This window comes from Pectinophora gossypiella, chromosome 20, assembly GCF_024362695.1.
Source record: "Pectinophora gossypiella chromosome 20, ilPecGoss1.1, whole genome shotgun sequence".
In the NCBI taxonomy this organism is placed as follows: Eukaryota; Metazoa; Arthropoda; class Insecta; order Lepidoptera; family Gelechiidae; genus Pectinophora; species Pectinophora gossypiella.
Window position 1 is genome coordinate 3849525 of NC_065423.1, and position 21129 is coordinate 3870653.

General features: G+C 36.7%; 1 protein-coding gene across 1 annotated transcript in view; it reads left to right on the forward strand.

Moving 5' to 3' along the window:
* Positions 1-21129, forward strand: part of LOC126375894 (gustatory receptor for sugar taste 43a-like) — a 59077-nt gene that overhangs the window by 428 nt on the left and 37520 nt on the right. The gene's annotated exons all lie outside the window — the stretch shown is intronic.

Genomic DNA, 21129 nt, shown 5'->3' on the forward strand with positions numbered 1-21129 from the left:
GGTCGTAGGTTCAGATCCAATAAGGGCCTAATATGTTTTCAACGTCATGTTTGGACCCCAAATCGTCATCAAGTTCTCAGCGGTGAAGGAAATCGTCGCGAGGAAACCCATATATCTACCTAATCTGTAATTGAGCTGGTTTTCCCTTCGGGTTGGAAGAAGGGTCAGACGGGCAGGCGCTTCTGTAATTTTACCGGACCTGTCAAATCTTCAGGTTGTGTAAGCAGACCTAGTGAGAATGGGATAATTTTGTAGGGAGGTGATGAATCTATGTATCCTGCCTATGAAAAACCTTTCGCATTTTTGTTTATATGGATAATGTACATAAGTTTGACCAAAATCAAACTTAAAACGTTCACTTATTCACTGTCTATCAATTGATGAGAAACAGAAAACAAAATAATAAAATTGCTAGTCGTTATAGCCGGAAAACAAACAATAAAAGGAAATTATTATTTCATTTCGGTCAACTTTCATTTCTACTCTGTTCAAGCTAAATTTAGTTTTCCCCAAGGAAAGAGATAATAATTTTGGAATGTTATCTATGCGGGTCATTTGTACACTAATGCCAACGCCTTCGGATCTTTTTTGCTCACTTCTAGGCCGTATAAAGACTCTCATTACAAAATCTAAAAGACAACATGCCTGAGAATACCCAGTCGTCTCTTCATGATTGATTTTGCGAATATAAGTAAACCAGATTTTAAGAAAAAATTCAAGACCTTTTTGTTAAATAAACTGTAACTGTTGCGAACTCTTCGCAGATTTTATAATCGTTTTACATGTTTTTTTTTTTATATTTCTTCTTTTATGACAACGTTTATTTATTATTTATTTATTTACGTTTTGAATATCTTGGTTTTCTTGGTTTTGTTTCTTACTTTCGTCTTGTTCTGGTTTGGTGAAAATACATTAAATAACTCTCTCATAAGCTAAGTATTTGTTATTCATTCATATAGTAATACAGTCCACTCATAGTAACCTCACAAAAATTTCCTTTTTATAAATATTAGAATAGACTAGATATAGAACTCTAGATAAGCTGTTTAATTTGTACAGGGTGTTTAAGCTCGCCAACAAAGTGTTTTGCAGTTTGGCGAAACATAATTTTTAGTGTATATTTTTTGAATAAATAAATTGAAAAAATTGGATTTTGATCAAAAGAACGAACGTCTAAAGCTCTGTTCACAGGGTTTTCTTGCAGCTACTTTTCCTCGGCTATACAGGTTGTGAGAAGCTGCAGTTTTAGGCGGATGATCTATTAGACAAAAAATATATTTAAGTATGTAAAAAATACGATTCAATGTGAAACTAAGTTAGGTACGTACAAGCAAATTACATAACATAAACTGCCTATATACGTCCCACTGCTGGGCACAGGCCTCCCCTCAATCAACCGGAGGGGGTATGGAGCATACTCCACCACGCTGCTCCACTGCGGGTTGGTGGAGGTGTTTTTACGGCTAATAGCCGGGACCAACGGCTTAACGTGCCCTCCGAAGCACGGAATCATCTTACTTTTTGGGACAATCAGGTGATTCAAGCCTGAAAAGTCCTTACCAAACAAAGGACAGTCTCACAAAGTGATTTCGACAATGTCCCCATCGGGAATCGAACCCGGACCTCCAGATCGTGAGCCTAACGCTCTAACCACTAGACCACGGAGGCTGCTGACAAGCAAATTACTTAATTAAAAATTAATTATCTCTAGAATAAACGATGTTCTGAGTTTTGTTTTCCTTCTTTACTCTACCGGTTTGAAATTAGTTTTTACCCGACTGCGGCAAAGCAAAAAGGAGGGTTATGTGTTTGACCGCTATATATGTATGTATATGTGTATGCACGTCTGTTCCAACCTAACTTCTATACCACTTGTCAGAAGTTAACAAATGAGATGTCACTAGAAGAGTCTTGATTGTCCGGTGGTTATAGGCTATGTGACGTCACGCTAAATACAAGGTGGCGCCCTCTATACGGCATAAACTGAGGACGAAAAACATTTCTTTTTGAATAGTAGTGTGTTGGGTATCAAATGCACATTTCAAATATGTATATATTACTAGCTCTTGTACTCGATAATTAACGCAATTGATAAAATCACTGCTCAGGCATGTTTTATCTCCAAATCTTGCACAAAACACGTATCGGAAGCAGGTTATCTTAATAAATAAGACCCCAAAATAAATAAAAGTAAAAGTTTAAACACTAAAACCCGAGTACGGAAAAAACACGCTCTAAAAAGTATAATTTTTTTGTTAATATTTGAAAGAATTAATCAAGATTGGTGGGATGATAGCGATAAGCGCTGAATGAGGGAAAACGCTGACCACGCCGGCGTGGTCAGTATCGGGGTCCTGAAGTGTTTGTTGCCGCGAGTTGATTGGCCGCCTCTATGGCTAGAGTAATGGAGCCGTCAAGATCGTTAATGACGTCCTTCGGACGCTGGTACTTTTCAGTACCTTCCCTAAGCGGGATGTATGCGGAAGCCGTAACTACCAGGGGAAATAAACGATGTAAATATAAATATTTGTTAGGTTAGGATAATACGTACAAGAACGTTAGATTTTGTGATGTTGACGGGTATTATTTTTTTATTATCGAAATAAACGACTATGGTTATAACGGTTTAAGAACGGATAACCTCCTTCCTGATATTAGGCAGTTAAATTACTCAATTGTATAACAATATTTTATGTTTATTTATTTTTTAAAGAACGTGTAGGGCCCTGTGCCGAGGTTTTTCTTGCAGCTTCTTTTCCCCGGCTATACAGGTTTTGAGAAGCTGCAGTAGTTTTAGGCGGATGAGTCGTTGGTTATGTAAAAATTGACGATTCAAAGTGTAACTATGTTACCTGCTGAATAAAGATATTTTTGATTTTTTGAATTTTTTTGAAGTCCGTTTAAACATCTTTTGATGGCAGTGTGCTCCACATAATAGGTATAGTATTAACATAGGTTGGATTCTAATTTAACAAAAGGTCTTCATAAGAGGTCTCTCACGTTGAAATATAATACTCTTTGGGGTCGATAAGTGTCTACTACGTGCGGTCAACACAGGTGATGTCACTTAATGGTGTCTAAAGGAAAGTTACGGGAAAATGAGAGTTTTATAAATATGATCCCATCTTACCATCTGTAAGTATGTCAATCAATACTTACACCATGCGGGTGTAAGTATTGATTGCATTTTATTTAACACACATAATTAGGTTCTGTACTAGGTTCAGAGAGGTGGAGGACAGGAGTCCTAGTACGGCTTTGAAATAGACTACTCTGGGCGCCATCCCACTTGCGTCAGACAGAGTACTGCGGGGCGGAAAGCAAGAGGGAAACCACTGTCCTACGCATGGAGAATGCTACACCGACAAGAACGTGGCTCTTAAATTAGTAATGGTGAAATAATATAATCGACAGAAATGGATAAGTACTACTTAAATTTTTGGTCTTTAAATAGCAATGTTCAAACTTCTGTAGAGATATTTAGACCAGGGTTGGTGAGGTCGGTTGTTGAACTCTTGAAATTAGTGATGCCTAGGTTCAAGATAAATTATGAAATTCTGATTACTAAATAAAGACAGATAAACATTATTTTTTTTCTATTTAACTTATTTATGAATTTTAATCAAAAAAAAACGTAATAATAAGTCCGACATTTTATCTCGTTCGTCTATGACGTCACAGTGTGCTTTTTCATACAAATTCCATGGTGATTTCGTGTTTTGACGTTCTGTAAAAAGTAACTGATTAAGACTGAGTAAGATTAAAAGTCCGAAATTAACGATTATTGAAAAGAAAATGGACTTTTAGGATCATCACTTGGTAAATCTTAGAATTTACTGTTCTTCAGCCTTTGTACCGTAACACATACCAACATAAAAAAAACAAACGTAAGTAGTACATCGCCCGTAAGGGATACGTACATCGCCCGTAGTACGCCCGTAAGGGATAAGGAGCATTGACGCTGCTCCATTGAGGATCAAACTGGCTATTACGTTGTTTTTATTATTCTTTTACTTCGAGGGGTCCGAAACATAAGAGCGAATGTCAGTAGTTCGATGAATGCTTATTAAACTGAAATATTTTTAGAATTATATTTCTAACGAACAATCCTTCTTTCGAGTCAACTTTGTATCGAACCCCTCCTTGCCCGATGAACGCTTGACCGAAGCATTTATCGAACAACTGGAATCGAAATATCAGTTATTCGATGAATGCTTCAGTCAAGCGTTCGTCGGGCAAGGAAAAATCGAAAAATATTTCAGTTGAAAAAGCATTCATCGAACTACTGAAATTACGACTTAAGTTACAGACCATTATAAATTCATGTAGAAAAACCTTTTCTAATAAAATAAATACAAATATGGATGTGAAACTTGGACACTGACACAGAAGGACAGAGAGAGACTCGAGGCCTTTGAAATGTGGTGTTGGAGGAGGATGGAAAGAATAAGTTGGACAGAAAGGGTTATAAATGAGGAAGTGCTAGTAAGAGTAAGGGAAAAGAGACAAATACTGAGAATTATTGAGGACAGAAGAGGCAAGATGATTGGACACCTAATAAGACACGACGAATTTATTAAAAACATCATAGAAGGAAAGCTAGAAGGAAAGAGAGGAAGGGGAAGACCAAGAAGAGCTTACATGGAACAGATTAAAGAAAAGGTTAACGTCGTGTCTTATAGGGAAGTCAAGGAATTGGCCTTTGATAGACTGGAATGGAAAATGCTACACCGACAAGAGCGTGGCTCTTAAATTGATGATGATGAATAAAATACAATACCTCGGCGTTATTCGTAAGTTGCGTATGAGGGGTTAAATCAATCAAATATACTTTATTGCACAGAACTAAATTTCAACAATCAGACATAATCGAAGCGATGCGCTTCCTTTCTAGCAAGGACGCGCGACAGCCCTAACGGCATCCTGAGGGCGTTGGTGGACCGGTGGGACTCGCCTTTTCTTAAGGTGTGGATAGGCCGCCATACCGCATAGAACCACTTCGTTTTTATTTATTGATTTTTAATTTTAAATTGTTTATTTTGTAATTTGAATTTGATTTTTACTACATATTTTAATTGTTTGTGGTATCTTTTTAATGTATGGATTTTTAAATCTGAAATAAACGATATATTATTATTATTATTATTATTATAATACATGAATACAATAAAATTTGGGCGGCCTTATTGCTCTAGAGCTATTTCTTTCTTTTTTTAAATAAGCGAAATCGAAGCAATTCAGCAAAAGTCATTTGACATTTGCTCGTACGTACTACAAAAGTAAGTGCACAATGACAACAAACATCAAAATTTTGTTTAGATGAATTGCTTCGAAGTAGCTAAAAAAATATATTCAAAATTATTTATTTATTCTTCAAAATTGGTTGACGTAGTTAGCGCTTTTTGAACGTCAAAAATTAAATTACGTATTGTCACAGACAAGCGCCATCTAGCGAAAACGGGATGTAACTTTTTTATCATAAAACAAAAGAAAAACAATAGAAACAAAAATGGAGTCACAAGAACGACGACGTTTTTTTTCCCGCTCCTTATATTTATTTTATACAACCAAATATATCCATATTATTTACCTATTTCTTCACGTATTATGTAACTGGCTGTGAAACTATTACCACATCGAAAGCTCTATGTTTTTTAACCCCTCAGGTTTTTTTTTATTAGATTTGTATTCTACACGAATGCACTCTAAATGTACCGTATGCATACACCGTTAAATCTTTACAAAGTAGAGTTCTTAACCAACAAACTTCGTTCCGTATTTCTCAAGTTATTTGCGAACCAACGAAAGGACAGACTTTAAATGTAGATAGGATTATCCGAGCTTTGAGCGTCGATTTCATGGTCACATTACTTTGTGGACTAAGTCCAGGGATCCAATGTAATTCCAGACTGCAATTGGTATTGGTTTAGTTATCAGTCGCTCAAAGGATCGGGTGTAAAATTTTGATGCATTTTGATGTGGAGCATCAAAAGCGGATGCAAGTTGTCTTCAGATTATTTGAGGCTTTGCTCACCCTTTAGGGCTAACTGACGTAAGCTAATTTATATATGCATTAAATAAATACATTAAGTACATGTATACAGAAAGTGTCACTAGGTCGCAGACAGCCTACTTTCTCTTTGTGGGTTTCCTCGAGCATTTCTCGGGTAGGAAGATTTCGTGCACGTGATTATGGTGTTCCATTGCTATTTCAAGGAGTATAAAGTTTATAATTAAATTAGACAGACTATTATTACACAAATGTAATTGGCTCGAAAAGTGATTTTGGTTTCCATAATTGGTATTGGATAGGTTAGGTGATTGATTTACTAGAGGCGAACAAACAACCCGCCTTTCTGTATTACTACATTTTATTATTTCATTAAACTTCTATAGCAACAGGCACTTCAAATTGTCTACCGTCGCCTTTGAATAAGGAATAATTTTGTAATTTATAGTCAGGGCCCTTTGGCTCAATAATAACCCTGACACCAGGGTTGGTGAGGTTGGTAATTGACCTTACAACCCAACCCGTAATGAGATGGCCTAACACTTGACATTTAGCCATAACTTACTAAAATTATAAATGTGAAAGTTTGTGAGTATGGATGTTTGGATGTTTGTTACTCTTTCACGCAAAAACTACTGAATGGATTTTAATGAAACTTTACAATAATGTAGCTTACGCATCAGAATAACACACAGGCTTTAACAATTAAAAAAATCGGAAATTATTACCGCGGAAAGCGAAATCCATGCGGACGAAATCGCGGACGCTAGTGTATACGTATACATATATGGTGAAATTAGAGCTGTTATTAAGATTTTAGTCCGTACCCTACGAATAAATAACCGTACCACTTTGATACTACGTAGATTTTTCATAAAGAAATTCTATTTATAATTATTTATTAATCGTTATATTTTAAATATTAAGATCAATATTGTTTTTAAAGTTGTTAATTTCTGTCATATATTTTTTGTTCATTTTTATTAATTTTATATTAATGTTTATTAGGTTTTTTAAGGAACTTTGTTTTTCCATCATCGCATTGGGTCCGCCTGTAATGGTGATGTGTTTGTGCTGTTAGATATATAAGTACTTAAATAAATAAATTTGTAGTTTAGTTTCTATACCACCATAGGTATTATGGGATACTTCAAGGCTAGGGTGAATAGGCATTTGCTAGGTAAGTGTGATCAAACGCGACCCTGTTATATTATAAAAAAAGCGGTGCAAAGCATATAATTTTTCTTCTTTTTTGACGTGGCTTATTGTAATGTTTGTCTCAGATAGCGTTGACTACTTGGCCGAATAATTGTGGAGCGCTGAGCGTGTCCACTTGGGCCCTCGGCCATACAAAGCCATGTACTTGTATTGAATATGTAATGTAATGTTTACAATACCTCCAGTACATTGTGTGATAAATCGTTGTTATTTATTTGTGTTTGTCAAATCTAGGAATTTCATCGATAGCAGTTGTTATAATGTTTATTGTGTTCTGTTTGTTGTTTGAACTTTCAAGTGACGGGGTACAGGGACCGCGCTAAGTACCAGGCAAACATGGAATGTGTAGGGGTTTTATAACTTACGATGATGTGGGACTCTTATACAGGGAGTTAGTGACGTAGCGAGCACTGAGGGGGATGATTCAGACCATGATTCTGAGTTAATATCAAGTGGAATTTCCCGTCGCAAAAGTCGTGTATTCTTTTTATATTTAAGTATATTATATTAGGGTAAGATTTAAGCGTACAGCGGGATATAGGGACAGAAAAAGCGACTTTGTTTTATACTATGTAGTGATTATCTATTTAATTACCATTGTACAGCCAAATCATCCTTTAGAAGTCACAGATAGAAACATTTTCGGGAAGAAAATATGCTTTATTGTGATTAAATTAAATGTAGATATAAAATTGTTTACAAACAATTTCCATCATTGTCCCAGAACATTACAGACAGACAGACAAACGGTTACACATCGAGCCCTCATGCTGGAAGGCGCAAGCAAGCCAGCGCCCGGAGTGGAGACGCCTTGTCCAACAAAAGGTGTTTGACTTCGAAGAAGAAAGAAAGTCAGATCTGGACAGAAAACATAACATAACAAATACTTTATTGCACAAACAGGAAAAAACAAAATACAAAACAAAAGAGAAATAGAATGAGTACAATAGGCTGCCTTATTGCTAAGTAGCAATCTCTTCCAGGCTACCTTTAAGTATTGATATTGAATATTATGTAAAATAGCGGGATAGTGCACCATGGGAAAACGTGATGATCTGAAAGCCTGCGGCAATCACCTATAATTATTACGTAGGGGGTGTGCTGACGTGCCCATAATGTGGGCGTACGTTTTCGCATAAAATTGGCTATACGAGCCATCACAGAGCACACTAGAGAGCAGACTTTCCAAGCTCTTGAATGACATCCGTCAATGAGTCCACCAGCTGCTGTCGCTGTAGTCGAATTCGACTGTAAAGCATACATAACATAACACAAACAGGCTATATACGTCCCACTGTCCCACCAAAAAAAAATCGTTTAATAACCGATGTACAAACCGCGCGATTAGTTTATTTTGCCTACTTCCACAGTCAATGTCGTACGGCATCTTGCTGTGGGGTCATGCTGCAGATGTCAACAGCATTTTTGTTCTGCAAAAGCGAGCCAATCGGGCGATTTACAAATTGTGACCCAAGATGTCACTTAGAAATAAATTTAAAGAAATTAGTATTTTTAACTTTGGCATCACAATATATCTTTGAAAATTTAATATATGTAAAAAAAAACATATAGGATTATTTGCAAAAAATAGCGATCGGCACATTGTTAATACCCGGAATAAAAATAAACTTGCTTTACAAGTCAGTCGATTACACAAGGTTACTAAATCTTTTAAGGGGCAATGTATACGTTTTTACAATAAGATTCCCATTGACATTCAGAATTTGCCTTTCAACTGTTTTAAGACAGTAGTTAAACAAATACTTTACAAAAAAGGTTATTATAAAGTTAGTGATTATTTAGAAGATATGAATGCATGGGATTAACTGTCTGAGAACTGATATTAGGCAGCTAAATTACTCAATTGTATACCAATATTTTATCTTTATTTTTATTTTTTTAAAGAACGTCTAGGGCCCAGTGCCGAGGTTTTTCTTGCAGCTTCTTTTCCCCGGCTATACAGGTTGTGAGAAGCTGCAGTAGTTTTAGGCGGATGAGACGTTCTTTATGTAAAATTGACGATTCAAAGTGTAACTCTGTACCGTCGGTGAAAAGTAATACAAGTCCAAAATTCAAGTTTTGAGAAAATCGAGTTTAAAGTTAAAAAAAATCTAGCTCGTGACTTATAAGGAATAATGGAACAGAAGTTAGATGTGTCGATAGGTGATGATGGAAGGTTTCTTTTCTAATATTTAGTTATATTTAGAACCTAAACAGAAATGGTAGAGGATCAAAATAAATTACATGTATCAGTTGACACCAACTTTTATACTGTGTAAATTGATACAAGTCTACTTATACCTTTTTACACACATAACTATACAAAAGTCATCGTTGATATATCATATTTCAATTATTAATTTTACAGTCTTATTCTACAAAAAACAAAATGTCTTGGAAGAAAGTTTATTTCATAATGTTGTAGAAAGGCAAAATTCTATTTATTTTCTTTAAAAAGTAAAGAAACGTAACTTATATCAATTGACACAAACGATAAACTATAACGAATTTGTGTCAAGTGGTTTAACATGACTTATTTTTTCGATTTTATTGTGTAAAATGATACATGTTTTTACGAATTTCTAATAATAAATACATATAAAGATGGTACACGTATATATAGTGTAAGGTGGCGATAATAAGATATTTTTGTTATGATTTTACTCTCAAAACTCATAAATAACCGGTCAAAACCACCACTGCTGCCCACTACAAACACATTTTGTCCACTACACTACGCCCCTAACCAAAACCACTTTTGGTTCATTATCGCAGTCAAAATCTTACAAATTCAATTATGATAATATTTTCACCCCTAACAAATGAAGGTAAGAGGAGTCATATTAAGACTGGTCATTAGGAATGTTTCGGGCTAGCCTGGTAGTATGGCCTGGAGATAAAGGTGATGTACCTACGTACTTTTAAACCAAAATCACACAAACCGGTAAGTGTTACTTCTTTCTTGCTGAAACTATTTAAAAGATCACAACTCATTCCACAATCAAAATCCCCTGAAGTAAAGTAAAATTCGATATTTCGAATTATCAAAATTCCCGGTCTAATGGTAGCCCGCAACATGGACAGAACGATAAATGGAGTCGAATCAATGTTGACGATAAGAATAGGTAGTGAAAATGAAGATCATTGGTTCACCTCCAAACCTATAGGTTACACAGGGCTATCCTCAGACCATGACCATGACCACCATGGACCATGGTCTGTTATGGTTAAGCTAAATGAGCTCGTTTCCGCAAAACTCTACACGTAAGCACACGTGGGGGACTTCCTGCGTATCCTCGCGTATGGACCACTATTGTGAAGTGGGCAAACTTCTCACTATATCATCATCATCCTCCTGCCCTTATCTCACTCTAGGTGGGGTCGGCACAACATGTATGGGCAAATGTCCCATCTTCTTCTTCTTCTATCGTGTGGATTGTGAGGTGAATTACCAACCCCATCAACCCTGGTGTCAGGGTTATAACTGAGCCGCCATAGGCCCCTGACTTGACTCAATGAATACTCGAATGTCCCATATGTAATGTTATTTAATGGGCTCAGTTTTCCGCATAAACGCAAGTGGTCCATTATGCGTGCTTTTATTGACTATGTAAGCCAACTAACTCCTTTCAGAAGCTCAAATACCTCCTGGGATTTTTACAAACTTTGTGACCTGGTTTAATTAAGGGGTTGTGCCCGTGGTGTTGCCAATTATTTATTCTAATCTAATCTGTCCTACAAGATCTTACTGCTGGGTAAAGGCCTCCCCTTTCTCTTTCCATTTTTCAAAGTCCTGTGCGTTATTCTCTCTTATGTAATCAAAATACAGAAAAAAATATTACTGGTGGTGCTCAAGAGTTCAGAGCAGTTATTCCCTTTATAAAAATGAGGAAGCTCGACAAATTTACACCATTCAACGTGTTTGAGAAACTGGTAATCTTCTCTTGAGAAGATGTGGCAGATCCCGATGCTGCCGATGCCGAGCTGTCATCTACGGCTGTGTAGGTTCAAAAATACCACTACCGGCGCTTGCATAAAAGATCTAACCAGTGTGTATTGAATGGCTTGCATATTAATTGGAGCTCGATAATATTTGGAGCCATTATTTCACGTCTACAACCTCCTTCTTCCATCTAATAACCCTCAACTACAATGCCAGTCGTGCGGTCGCTACTGTCGCTCTCGCATTGGACTTTACAGCCATTTTAAAAGCTGCCACAGAAACGCCGTTTGAATCATCTGATAAAGATGTAAAGGCCTGAGATGACAACCTCCTTAGCAATGAAGGCAGCGTTCAATCTGCCACCGCTTAACCTGCATGTAATCAAGAAAACTATGTAAAACAGCTATGCTTCGAGCTAAGGGAAGGAGACTAACGACAGTTATGACAAATCTCAAATACCTCTTGACTAACCCTGCCATGGTGATAACGACGCCATGATCAGGACCCACAACTTATTGAGGTACTGTAATTAAGTACTACAAGGTGGCTATAGCAGAAAGAGAAAAAACATGGTTTGGTCTGAAGTACTAACTTAACCTATACCCATTCGCAATGTGGATCAGATATGGTTTGCTGTGGCTCTAGACAAACTGTCTTCCCATAGACAGGTTTATGCGGAGGTCACCCTAGGATACACACTGGTGGCGCATGGAATCGAACTTGTATGTATCATTATACAGGACACGTTATTGATATCTAAGATCGTATTTTCAGAAATATTTTGATATATATTAATTTATATTACTTTTCACGAAAAAATAAATTTGGTGTTTGATGTTACAACTAAAATTATATCATTAAACACGGACCGTGAGAATTCAAGGATTGCGTGTATTTTAATATATGTTGAGTTGCATTTACTTACACCAAAATATTTAATGAAAATCTTCATTTCACTTTAATGCAAGTTAAGATGAATTATGTTACACGTGTTATAACAGCATGAATCCTTCACAAACAGTACTTATATCACTAAACACAAAAATTATCTCCGTATTTATAATAGCTACAGTTACGAGAATTAGACAGAAAGAAAGAGAATTTTTTGAACATGAAGTGTGTGCTAATAACTCAAAAGTGATACAACTCGAGTTGTATTACTTTTCACCGACGGTACAGAACTATGTTACCTATTGAATAAAGATATTTTTGAAATTGAAAAAATTTGAAAAACTGCTGGGCACAGGCCTCCCCTTAATCAACCGGAGGGGGTATGGAGCATACTCCACCACGCTGCTTCAATGCGGGTTGGTGGAGGTGTTTTTACGGCTAACGTGCCCTCCGAAGCACGGAATCATCTTACTTCTTCGGACAATCATGTGATTCAAGCCTGAAAAGTCCTTACCAAACAAAGGACAGTCTCACAAAGTGATTTCGACAATGTCCCCATCGGGAATCGAACCCGGACCTCCAGATAGTGAGCCTAACGCATCATCAATAAATTTCCATCATTGTCGCAGAACATTACAGACAAGACGTTGTTGTACATTGCTGGGTTAACTACACAACCGAAAAGTATCTGCGTAAGTATATTAGTAGACCCGTTAAGCCTTTGTTCCGGTTACTACTTAGTGATCTAAGTGAGAAGTCGTTACCCGACCCATGTCAGGGGCCTTTGGCGGCTCAAAAATAATCCTGACACCAGGGTGATAAGGTTGGTAATCTCACAACCCACACGATAGTAGAAGTAGGCCAAAAGCCAGTGTCATGGATGTCAGGAGTTTACATGACACATGAGGAGTTGTGAGTACCTATTAGTGGTATTAGACAGTTCAAAGAACGAAAGCATTTACTTCGTTTGAGTGTAAGCACATCCCGGATACTTCAAAAATACCTCGTCTTTGTGTAAAAACCTCGTTGTTTCCGGGATGTGCTTACACTCAAACGAAGTAAATGCTTTCGTTCTTTGAATCGTATAATACCACTAGTAGGTACACCCGGACCCGGTGAACCCGGATTGATGATGTTATCGTACACGCGCATCTGTACATGCCTATACGATTGAAGACTAAAGTATGTAAAGGTGGAAGATGTAATTGTGCTTGGGTGTAATAAAAAAGGAAATTAAATGAAATAAATGAAATAAAATTTTATCGCTCTAGAGTGGTACAAAAGATCTTAAAAAATATATATTATATCAAAAAAAGTCCATCACTCAACCATACAGCGTGCGAATATTAATATTAAATAATTTATAATTAAAGGAACATTTAATCTTTAATAAATCTGTCTTAAAAAAAATTCAATAACAATAGATATTTTAAATACACAAAAAACAATTAACCTTAAATAATCGTAATTAAAACACATAATAACGGGTTCTTACCGCGTTTAAATGGGGATATGAGACTCCCGATATTTCGACACTGTTGCAAGTGTCATGATCACGGGATGACTGATGAGATTGGAGTGGAGTAGGTAGATCCATAATTTTCTACGGGCAGACATATCTGTCTACCCTCTTTCTCTGCCGCTTGTTTATGTTTTTGAAACCGGAATGTTCGGAACCATCTGAACTCGCACGAAACTCACTACGACAAACCGCACTCACTGTGTCCTCACGTTTTTTCACCACATTAGGCCGTTTCAAGCTTTTTACAACACCTACTACTGGATTCCACATACTCGACAACTTGAACCCGTCTTCCCTGTTGAAATTTTTATGTTTTCTGATTTCAATAGCCTCTTTTACGAGTCTGGGGATGTAACGACGTTCTGTCGATAATATTTGTGGACTCCAGTACGTGCTCAGCTATAGCAGATTTCTGCACGTCGTTTTTCTTCATGGCACTAATATGTTCTTTAATCCGGCAAGAAATAGACCGTTTTGTTTGTCCGATGTACGAACTACCACAACTACAGTCTATTTTGTATACGCCGGGGCTCTCAAACGGAAAACAGTCTTTCGGGGAACGTAGACTCTGTGCAATTTTCTTTGAAGGAGTAAATATAGTTTTTATTAAATATTTACTTAAAATATTTCCTATCTTATCAGTAACTCCCTTCAGATATGGAAGAAATGCTGGCTGACGTTCAACCCTGGGTACGGTCGTCTTGACCTTTGGTTTTGCCCGCAAGGCTCTAACATCTATCCTATAACCATTGTTTCGAAGCACCTCCTGTACATGGCTAATTTCAGCGTCTATGTGCTCATTGGTAAGAACCCGTTATTATGTGCTTTAATTATGATAATAACCGCGTAAACTTAAATAATCGGTTGTGACTTTAAATTTAAATATTCTTTTACTGAATAAAAGGTATGTTGAATAAGAATTTTTTTTATTTACTTTTAAATATTGGCAATGGTAACTCCTTTATAGTAAATCGTAAGGCATTATAAATTTTAATACACATACAATATATATTATTATTGGTTAGAGTTAAATTAGAAGTTCTTGGCATATACAATAAGTTCTCATACCTTTTACTGAAACAGTCCATGTCTTTCCTAGTTTTAAATAAGTGTGGATTCTTTTTTACAAATAAACAAGGGTCATCATTTATAGCTAAAAACATGACTAGAAGGTTAAACTAAGGAAAATCTGTATAGACAGTGCCATCTCTATTGATATTGAGGAACGTATCATGGAAAGTCCCTCATTACAAGCGTGAACTAATTTATATACAAAACGTTTCAGTTTATTTTCATTACCTAATAGATGAGTCTTACTGTTTATTATATATGTTTGCACGTATTTATATACGGTGTTAATGACATCGTAACGAAAACTTTGAGGGATGATTCAGACCTAATTCTGAGATGATATCAAGTGGAATTTTCTGTCGCAAAAGTACATGTATGTACGTGTAAGTATGGCTAGGTAGCCATACTACGTGTATGTACTTGTATGGGTTGTAAGTGACATCGAATACTGAGAGGGATGATTAAGCTGATTATTCTGAGTTAATATCAAGTGGAATTTTCCATCGCAAAAGTATACAATTTAAAATAATTTAAAAAAAAAATAAAAAAAGACATGAATTTTGCGACGGAAAATTCCACTTGATATTAACTCAGAATCATGGTCTCAGAATCATCCCCCTCGGTATTCGTTACGATGTTACTAACACCCTGTACGTGCAAATATTGAAATAGCATCGTTAAGAGATTTTGTCATCGGATATATATTTTCCTTAATTTCCGCTTGTTTGTTTTACCAAAACAATTGAATGATGGTGATGAAAAGTCTGTCGATATACACCCACAAGGTTGAAAGTATTACATTTGTGTTCAGCACACAATAGTGTGGATGTAAAGCTTAAAATAGCAATGGTTCAATACTGGGATGAATGCTATTTATCATACTTGTCATATTTATCATATAACAAAACATCCGAACCGTGGTAGCCCAGTTGGTAGAACGCTTACGTCTTACGTTGAGGTCCCAGGTTCGAATCCAGCACATGCCTAAACCAATGATTGTCGAATTTGTTTTCAAATTCATGTTTGGATCATATTTAATTATCACGTGTTCAGCAGTGAAGGAAAACATCGTGAGGAAACCCACATTCCCGAGAAATGCATTTTCGGAGGTATGTGACCTAACCTGTATTGGGCTGGTTTTACCTTCGCGGGTTGGAAGGTCAAATAGGCAGTCGCTTCTGTAAAAAACCGGGCCTGTCAAATCTTCAGGTTAGGTAAGCGGACCCTGTGAAAAACGGTATAATGCTAGGGAGATGATGATGATGATTTAAGACCATAACTCGCCGAGACCCCATGACGAAGTCACGAACAATTCTTATTGATATGCAGATAACTAATAATAATATAATAATGAAAACATAAAAATAAAAATAAACCACAAAACAAATATGCATTTACTTACACAATTTAACAACATTAAAATTATTTAACCTCAGAATAAAATAAAAAAAAAACACGTAAGTAATATAAATGTAGGATGGGTGCCGCAGTCCACCGTATAAAGGCCAGGGTTCAGCATTATTTGCCCAGAAGGCAACACTGACTTTCAACCCTCACCGATCAAAAAATAAGTAAAAAAAGAAATGAAAGGTACTCCGACGTAACTCCCATGGCAACGCTTTGGCAACGAAGCTATTTCAATATAAATTATCTGGCATCGTAGCCGACGACACGGCTTTGGCGTATCGGTAAGTTATTATCCTTATATGCTTATCCGATATTCAATTATCTAAAGAAACAACGAGCTTTTATAAATACCCATTATAGACGGCGATACGGCTCAACACCTTTACGGTGTTCTAACACAAAGCTCGGTGAGGTGCGGGTCCTTAGTTCATCTTTCGATGTAACACTGACTACCCCAATTGAGATATAGTAACTTATGTTGTGTTGTAACTGTAAAATGTCTGCGCCCGAAGGACGTAATATACTATCTTGACGACTCAATTACTCTAGCCGTAGAGGCGAATCGCAACAACAAACACTTCAGGACTTCGAGAACGATGTCGAAGATTTATCTCATTTAGCGTTTATTGCTATCGGCCCACTAGAATCGATTTAAATATAACACAATCGAACAGACCTCTCAGACAACGCCCTGAGCCGAAGTTACGTGCTCTGACTACCCGTGAACTATGAATCAGAATCAGAATCATTTATTCAACGTAATTATCATGGAGAAACTTGTTGAAGGTCAATGTAACATTTTTGAATTTACGTCATTTCGCTAGGTGTTATGGCTATGTTATGTCTTATGTTATTTTAACCTAATACATCCCTGTTCTGTTGGTGTATTTATTTGTAAAACGATAACTATCGTATTCGCGACTGGCTCGGCTCATATATTATTATCGTCGACCGTTGGTGAGGGCTGCTTTTTCGGTTGTTATCTATGACGTCATCTATGACGATAGCGACTTAACATTACAATACAACACAATAGTCTGTTCATTGAGGGAAGAAAATGATTACCGGCGAGGAATGAATACACATGAGTTGGAAATTCTGATAACTATATAAAGACAGATCTGAAGGTGACAAAATACGTTTTCTTTTTTTCTATTTAACTAATTTTTGTCGAAATCACTTTGTGAGACTGTCCTTTGTTTGGTAAGGACATTGCAGGCTTGAATCACCTGATTGTCCGCAATGTAAGATGATTTCACGGCACGCCAAGCCGTTGATTCCGGGCTGCTAGCCCAAACACCTTCCCCAATCCGCAGTGGAGCAGCCTGGTGGAGTATGCTTCATAGTCATACCGCCTCCGGTTGATTGAGGCTGTTTATGTTATGTATGCAACTTATTTTAATAAAGAAAAATGTAATAATTGCAACATGTTGTCACGTTTTTCGATGACGTCACAGGTTGCTTTTTAGTAAAAATTCCATAGTAATTTCATGTTTTGACGTTTAGTAAAAAGTAACTGATTTGACTAGTTGTTAAGTACCCTATTGCTTATATGGAAATGATTAGGTATATAAAATATTTGCATTGTAGGTGTAGTATAAAGCACTATGTATCACTTAAGAGATAGTACGGTCACGAGCATTAATATGTATACACTTTGGTACCATGTCACATTAAAAATATGTAAAATACCTACATACTTACTACCAACAACCAATCAGTTTTTGTCTATTGAAGAAAACAGCATTAACTTGTTTTGAGTAGTTCATAGTTAAATATATCTTTTTTACAACTTTGTCCATATATACTTATGTAAATAACATATGTAGCGAATTATCGTATTATTTTCATAACTGACACCCGCAAATTCGTGTAGCACACCGTATGACATGAGTGTCGTAGATGCGTGGCATGTTATTATTATTATAGGTATCTAACTAATGAAGTAAAAATAATTGAAGTGCGTTCACTCGTCTGAGCCAGCATGCTGGCCTTTTCATTATACCTACTAGATTTTGTATAAATATTCTATCCTAGTCTAACCGATGTTCTCTTTTTCCTTTTTTTTATCATTCTTTGGTTACGGAAATCGATTGTTGAAACACTGAGTTAATTTGTCCATCCAGTTACTGATTGTTACACTCTGAACACATTAATACTGTGGTAGTCTGTTATTGGCTTAACGATGTAAACTAAATACTGTTAATACCTCATTTATAATTGTAAGCTGTTGACTACCTGAATAAAAGAAATAAATAAATAAATAAACTTATTTGACAAATTGAACTGTAAGTCTCACTAAATGTCAAATATGTTAGTGCGACAGAGTCCTAAAGTGGGTACATTATATTACTCATGACTTTACGATTCTCAAATATTGTGGGATTTAAACTACACTCCTTGGTCGGTCACATTTAGACGTTGTTAAATCTCATAGTGCGTTATTGTATACACACCGAAATACTAATAAATCGCTCATGTTAACGCGTGAACGCTGTTATACATCGCCATATGTTTGAATTGATCGCGCGGCTTTTAATTTACAGGCTATCCTCAGCTATCTAAGGCAAATAACATATTGGTGCGAAACCACTATTTTAAATACAAACTGTAGGGTATAACGACCGTTAATTGCTTAGAATTTGAACAACACATCGATTTACAGTTCAATAAAAATGTATTGTGATATTATACGTTACAAATTGAACACTAGTCAAATAATGTTTTGAATTTTATACATTCATTATTGCGTGCTGTATCTGGGGTAATAGGTAGGTACCCTAAGCAAATTGGATTAAATAAATAAAGTATTTTCCATTTTCGACCGTCTTTGGAATTGATTTAAAAATTTAAAATTAGAACGTCTTGATTGATTGTACTAAAATCGACGGAAGGTGTCTTATCGAAAATGCTTAATTAAGATTTTGAGTTATTGCGGTGTCGCAATATAAATCGAATGGAAATGATCGATTTCCACTAATGTTTTTTTTTTTATAAATTGTCATTTTAGAGTGGTATATTTCTGACAAGATATGTCCCATTGCAGTTCCTCGGCAGTGATTGAAAGCGGAGACACGCACAGATTTATAATCCAGAATTTAATATTAAGTACTAGAGATTCATTCAAATAAATGTGAAAACCTATTTAGGTATTTAATTTTATTACTAAGTACAAATGAATAATACTTGCACGTGTTTTAGGCAAAGCGTCTTATTGCTAACATATAAATAAATGTAGTGATATATTCAAATATTTGACTGAAATGCCGATATTGGCATAAAAGCTGTTGCCATTCATTGTCAAAATTTCAATATTGCGACTTCATACCTTATGTGAAGACGTTACTTCATATTTTTATGATTTTTAGGCACAGAGAGAATTCGAACTTCTGAGTTACCACTATCGTTTCCTCTCGTCAAAATATTCATATAAGATCGCCGGTTTAGAATTGGTATCCTTGTTCTTGCTTTAGAATAAGGAATGCTACTTATAGAACGGCAACTCTCCGCTCCTCACCAGCGACTTACAGCACTTAACGACCTCCGTAGTCCAGTGATTGAGCGCTGGGCTCACGATCCGGAGATCCCGGGTTCGATTCCTGGTGGGGATATATCACAAAAATTACTTCGTAGTCCCTAAATTGGTTAGGACACTACTTGCTGATCACCAGATTGTCCGAAAGTAAGATGATCTGTGCTTCGGAAGGCATGTTGAGCCGTTCGTCCCGGTTACTACTTACCGATGTAAGTAGGTAGTCGTTACATGAGCCATATCAGGGGCCTTCGACGTCTCAATAGTAACCCTGACACCAGGGTTGATGAGGTTGTTACTCCACCTCACAATCCATACGATACAAGAAGAAGACCAGCGGCTCAGCTAGGTTTACCTCACCCCCCTCTGTGTTACTTTAGTCTTCAATCGTATGGGTAAAACGAGGTTCTTTACCTTGCCTTCCTTTAAGATATCACGAATTCTGTACGTTCGCGTAGGCCTTCCCCCTCCGACACTACTATTACCATTTACATTCGCTTTCAGCCTGCATTTCAGTGATGCAGTGTTGTACAGTCATGAGCAATATTATGTACCCACTTTAGGACTCTGTCGCACTAAAATATTTGACATTTAGTGAGACTTACGGTTCAATATGTCAAAAAAGTTAATGTGACATGGTACGAAAGTGTATACATATTAATGCTCGTGACCGTACTTACGAATATCTGGTTTTCTCCGGTCCAGAAGCTATTTAAATCAAATACACTTTGTCGCACAGAACTTAATTTTAATAACCAGACATACCACAAGAATACAGTACAATTTGGGCGGCCTTATTGCACTAGGGCAATTTCTTCCAGGCAACCACTACCAGGAAACAAACATTAACTAAACTTGGATGCGGGATGGGTTAATGCCATATGCGACAATAAGTCTCGTTAAAAAAGGCGAATATCTATTTTGCTTTAAAACGAGCACTTGATGTCAACTTCTGTGGTAAGAGCTTTCGATTCACAGTCCAGAGGTAAGTGGTTTGATTTCCAGCGGGGACATGCGACAAATAATACGTCGCACTATAGGGCACAGGTCTCTCCTAATTCAACCACACGAAGTTGAATTCAAATAAGATGATTACTGGCTTTGGAAGGCATGTTTTAGCGTATACATATAAAAAAATACCATAAATATGTCAAAGGGACAACTACATCAACAGCCTCCGTGGTCTAGTGGTTAGCGCGTTAGGCTCACGATCTGGAGGTCCGGGTTCGATTCCCGATGGGGACATTGTCGAAATCACTTTGTGAGACTGTCCTTTGTTTGGTAAGGACTTTTCAGGTTTGAATCACCTGATTGTCCGAAAAAGTAAGATGATTCCGTGCTTCGGAGGGCACGTTAAGCCGTTGGTTCCGGCTATTAGCTGTAAAAACACCTCCACCAACCCGCAATGGAGCAGCGTGGTGGAGTATGCTCCATATCCCCTCCGGTTGATTGAGGGGAGGCCTGTGCCCAGCAGTGGGACGTATATAGGCAGTTTATGACAACTATATCCTTGATTTAGACGCGGTAAGAAAAAA